A 6182-nucleotide genomic window follows, 5' to 3' on the forward strand; every position below is an offset into this window, starting at 1 on the left:
CGGGAAAAAAATATTGATAAATTCCTTTCATGCAATAATATTTTGAAAAGAGTGAGAACAAAAGTTTGAAAATGGGGGCACAATAGAAGGAGAAGTTTTAGGTATTTTCTCTTTTCAGGACCTTATCATGAATTTGATGAGCAGATCTCACCATAAATGTGATAAGAGGGAGTATCAATCTTTGTGCTTCAAAAATATGATACCTAAGAATTACTCATAATAGAATACATTAATTACCTGGTAAACTAGCATAAAAGAAGAGACAAAAGTCAAAAAATAAAAGGAGAGAGAATGATGCAAGCCAAGACTTATTGGGAAGGCTAAATAAAAAGATTCAACCAAAGGAAAAAAAAAATTCTGGAATACCACTCAACGAGAGATGATCCAACGGTTAAACAGTTTGACCTGCTGATGATTTAATCGTTAAGCAGCCAACTTGACAATGGAATACCTACAAAACATAAAGATCAGCTTTGGTAGAATTGGCCCAAGCTCTCCGATGCTTAAGTTGGTGGTGATCTTACTAGAGCAAGCATTATTTCTTAATACCTATCTGTGTTCGAGAGAAACTAAATCCTAGACTTGCTTATTGTAACCTATTTTGCTATTTAATTTAGTCATTACCTTGGTTGTGGCCATCAAGGGTGAGATTGAGGCAATTGCTCTTCTTGTAGGCCAAATTCCAGGCTTATGGTTATTAATTTCTGTGAATGGAGGTTATGGGTTACAATTTTCACATTTTCTTTTCTAATTTCTAGGCACAAATTTGTCAATGGTGGTCACACTCATCCCTTGGGTTGTGTTTGGAGCCTGGGTCTACCTAGATGTTGGATTATAACTTCATTCAATGGCCATCAAATTGCTCAAATGGTGAGGATGACTGAGCTATATTCCTGTATCCTGAATGTTGCAAGGTCTTACATGTCATGTATGGTTGTTCAGGCCACCATATCATGATGAACAATCTAAAATGGTTTGAATTCGTTTTAATTAATTATTTAATTTTAAGAGTAAATTGCAAATTTAATTCTTTAAGTTTGGGATCATTTAGAGTTTGCCTCTTAAAGTTTAATTTTTATTATTTAAACTTCTAACATTATATAATTTTATGATTAAGACGCCTAATATTGTATAATCATTTTATTTTTAAAAAAACAATTTTTTATACTTCTCCCTATAATGTTTATCATCTATACTCACTACAATATCTGACTGTTTTGGACTTTTTTGGAGACAGAAAGTGTAGTAGTGTACTAAGATCGCTGCGACAATATAGGGTGTGTGATGTGAGATAATGCTTCCTTCGTGGACCTCCTCATCCTTAAAAGGTAGGGCATCGAAATTTTTGGCAATGGAAAGGAGGCTTTCCTTCTTTCAAATAGCTTTCAAATAGAGGTGTGCATGGGTCGAGTTGGGTCATGAGTTGGGTCAGGTTAAAGAAATTTTATGACCCAACTCACAATGGTGGGTTAATAAAAATTCAACCCAACCCAACCCACATAGGTCTAGTTAGGTCGAGTTGAACTCATGAGTTGGACAATTTTTTTTTATTACTATTATTATTAAATTGAGCATAAAATATATAAATATAAATATATTAAAAAAACCAAAAGATTAGTATTAATGTAACTCTATAAAGGCAAATAATACTAATAACTAAACAACAATAATAATTTACTGGGGTTTGTTTAAACTAATTGACTTTTATATAGCATAAGAAGAGTTGGTTATTTAAAAAAAATTATTAATTATATAATATATATTAAATACATGGGTGAATCGAATCAAGTTTAGTGAATTTAAAATTTTATGACCTAATTTCAACCCAACTCATTATCAAAATTTTTTTTTATAACCCAATCTAATATATTAAATTGAGTCGATTTTGACTGCTTGACTGTACGCTCTAATTTCAAAGCATGCCCCAAGGCACGCAAATGGAGAATATAAACTCATATTGTACTTGCTACTCGACCGTTGTGTAAAACGCTTTTCGCAATTGTATAGAACAAATCGTTGCCCAATTGAGACCATGCACTCAGCCATGATCACGTGATAAAATCTGCAAAGAGAGAGTGATGTATTGAACTTTTTAATCACAAAAGTGCATGCATGTGTGAATGTGTTCAAGGGGAGAAAAGAACAAAAGTGCAGTTAAGATAACGAGAAAATTGAGGATTATTCTTCACTCCCTCTGTTGAGTGCTGTTTGATTTTAGAATCCGATGAACACCACAAATAATATAGATATACTGTTTTTTTTTTTTTTTTTTTTTGTTGAGGAAATATAGATATACTGTTAGTCTTTCACTATCTAAATTTTTTATTCCTTTTAGAGATGGGTCCTTTAATATACTTCTTAAATTTTTTTTTAAAAAATCTATTAAAAATTATTTTGCTAAAGTTTGAGGATGTTTGAAGTTTACACCCTGAAGTTTGGAGGTGTTTCAATTTTACACCAAAATTCTAAAATTTCAGGATGTAAAATTCAAATAACCCCAAACTTTAAGGAGTAAAATCCAAACACCCTTAAAATATAGGGGTAAAATACAAATATCAAAATGTCAGGGTGTAAAATTCAAATACCCCAAACTTTAGGTGGTAAAATCTAAAATCTAAAATTTTAGTGCGTAAAATTCAAACATTTCTAAACGTTAGGGGTATAATTTGCAATTTGCCAAAAAAAAAAAAAAAACAAGAAAAGAAAAGAGTGGTTGGAGTGCTTGTCTCACTAACATGTGGCCTAGAGTCTACATATCAATGAGACGTAAATCTCATGTGCTAGACGCGTACAAGATTTTTGTCAATTTCCTTAGAGCATTAGCATCTGGTATGCCAAAAAAGTTTTATTTTACACCTTAGAAACTTATTTTATCTATTTTACCATCTCATTTTTCAAGCTTCCCAACATATCATTTTCTATTTTTAATACAACTTATTAAAATAATATAAATTACGACATTAAATAATATAAAAAATTCTCTTTCTTTCCTCATCAAACCCACACCACACCTCCGTTCCTCTATCTCTCTCTCAAGCAAACCCAGCAGCAACCACCACATTAAGCAAACCCACCACTGCAAGCAATCACCTACCATTGAAGCTCAGACACCACCACCACCAACCAATCACCAAAATTGAACCAACTAGCTACCCCCACCCAAATCCCAACCCATAGCCTCCAAATCACAACCCACAGCCACCTAAACCCCCACGAAAAGTCCAAACTGCTGCCACCCCCACTAATCTGGCTAAGCACCGATCCAAACCAACACCTTCGAATCCAAAACCCACATCCAAACCACCAAAACAACACCCAAAACAGCCACCCAAACAACCAACAACCACCGACCATCAAACCCAAGACCCACAACCCACAACACGTTCAAACCGAAGCCTTAAACATCAATTCGACAAACCCATGCCCACTAAGGAAAAACCAAGACCCACGGCTCACAACCCATGATGGAAAAACCCAGCCCACAACCCACAATGACAAAAACCTAGCCCACCCACAACCCACTACCCCAAAATCAAACATCAAACCCATGACCCACCACCAAAACAAACCCACAAACAAGACCCACCATCGATATAGACTCACCACCACCGAAATAGACCCACAAACAAAACCCACCATTGAAACGACACCCATCAATACCCAACTCCACCATCGAAACACCACCACAAATGAGAAGAGATAGATTAGAGAGAAATAAAGAGAATAAAGAGAAGAGGAGGGAACGGAGAAGAGAGAAATAGAGATAGAAAAGGGAGGGACGGTGAAGTGAGACAAAGAAGAGAGAAGATGGAGAGACCGAGAAATAAAGAGAAAAAGGGAGAGTCAGAGGAGAGAGAGTGAAGTGGGAGATAAAATAATATTATTTATTTATACAACCTGTGAACAGTAAGAGCTTACTCTTTCACACTAAGAACTTACTTTTTCTATTTTACACTACAATTTTTCCAAAACACCCACATTAGTTCATCTATTTTGCAATCTATTTTATTTAAATAATAATATTTTTTTTTATTTTTTTATTATTATTCTTTTGTTCCTATCTCTTTATTTTTTCTTTGTACTTATCTCTTTCTTTTTATCTTTATCTTTGACCTTATCTCTCTGAGACAATCTTTTGTCCCTCCGCTTCTTCTTCTTCTTCTTCTTCTTCTTCCTTTCACGTGTCAAATCACCTCCCCTCCACAAGCAGCGTCTTCTTCTTCTTCTTCTTCTTCTTCTTCTTCTTCTTCTTCTTTCTCTCACAGCCAAATCAGCTCTCCACCACATTCACCAATCTCCACCACAAAAATCAAAACCCACAAGCACCGATCTTTGGCAACCCACAAGCACTGACTCCGTCGACCCATAAGCATCGATCTCCCCTGTCAGCACCGATTCACAAGCATGCAAACCCATTTCCATCAACCCACAAACTTTGATCTCCGCCACCAGCATCGACCCACCGATCGACAAGCGGCCAACACCAACACCAATCTCTCTCTCTCTCTCTCTCTCTGTGTTGGCTTATCCGTGTGGGTGTGTTTGTGTATCTCTGTGTTGATTTGTCTTTATGTATGTGTTTGTGTAAGTGTGTTTGTGTGTATCTGAGGAAAAAAAAGATGAGGAGATGAGAAGTCTAAGACTGAGTTCGTTTTGCATATAGAGAAGAGAGAGAAAAAAAAAGGTGCAAAATTGTGAAATTAATAAAATAATAGGATGCACATCTACAGTAACCGTATATATATGCACAGTTACTGTAGCAAATGTGTCAATATACACAATTTTAGAAGGATTGATGTGGGAAGTTCTGTGGCTTAAATGTGTAAAATTCGCCTCTTTTTCTATTATGCAAGAGTATACAAGAGCTGATGTGGATGCTTTTAGATCATCCACATCAGTGGATGCAAAAATTTTGTATATTTACACATTTAAAACCTACTTTTTCTATTTTATACTCTCATTTTTACAAAACACCCACATCAGTTTGTCTATTATACACATTTATTCAAATAAAATATTGTAAAATTTTTGTAACCTAGGTTTCCTATGCAATACCTCCGATCAACCCACCCATCAAAATATTCAACCCACTCATCAAAATTCCAGCCACCATCAACCCGATCAATACCCAATTATTGTCGCTTCCGCCAAACCCACACATCATGTCCCTGAGAGCTCTGCCACGGCGTCGTTTCTGGGTCTCGTGCGTCGTGGTTTGCCTATTGAGATCGTAATCGGCGGTGAGTGAGATCGGTGAGATCGGTCGCCTGGTTCTTCTCCGATTCATCGTATACAACCTTCGTAGCTGCCAAGGCTGTACACTCCATAAGAATCTCTGTGCTCATCTACAAGCTCATGAAAGAGAAGACTTGCGCTGGTATATAAAAAAAAGTTTCTAAATTTGTTTTGTTGGGTCTTTTTTTTTTTTTTTGGGTTTGTTTGGTTGATGAGAAATTGTGGGGGATTTTGGTGAAAGTTTATGTTTTTGTGAATTTATTTTACTTGGCTTTTGTGGGAAATGTCTGTCCGTCGGAATTCACTGTCTCTCTCCGTCGAAAGAGAGAGCTGTGAGCCTAAGAGAATTGAGAGGAGAGAGAAAACAAATACTAAAATAGTAGATACACGATTTACAGTAACTGTGTAACTCTATAATACTAAAATAATGTCTATATTTACACATTTTTACACCCACTGATGTGGGTGTTTTTTTGCTCAAAATGTATAAAATTAATACCTTTTTTTATTTTAGAAGACTATATAAGGGCTGATGTGGTTGCTCTTACTGTAGCTAAGATGCAAAATATCTTAGGTTGTTTACATACCTGGATGTGGTATGACTTTAAGGATTTAGATGGCAAAATAGCAATTGAAATATTTTGACTTTGCATACCTGGATGTGGTATGACTAAGGATTTAGATAACAAAATAGCAACGGAGAGTTTTTACACACCAAATACTAGCGCTCTTATTCACAAAATGGTGTGGTACGTGAGATTGTCTAGATTAATACAATCCATTATCCATTACTATTATCTATGTGGCTTTTATTTAGGGACCAAAAAATTATGAAATCTTTACGGGTCCACAATCCAACGGGCTGCAAGTTGGGCTTCCAAAAGATATTAGGCCTTGTACTTAGAATTAGATACACAACCATTAACCAGAAGTAATGCTGCCACGTC

The sequence above is a fragment of the Castanea sativa genome, chromosome 1 (genome assembly GCF_040712315.1).
Source record: "Castanea sativa cultivar Marrone di Chiusa Pesio chromosome 1, ASM4071231v1".
Taxonomy (NCBI): domain Eukaryota; kingdom Viridiplantae; phylum Streptophyta; class Magnoliopsida; order Fagales; family Fagaceae; genus Castanea; species Castanea sativa.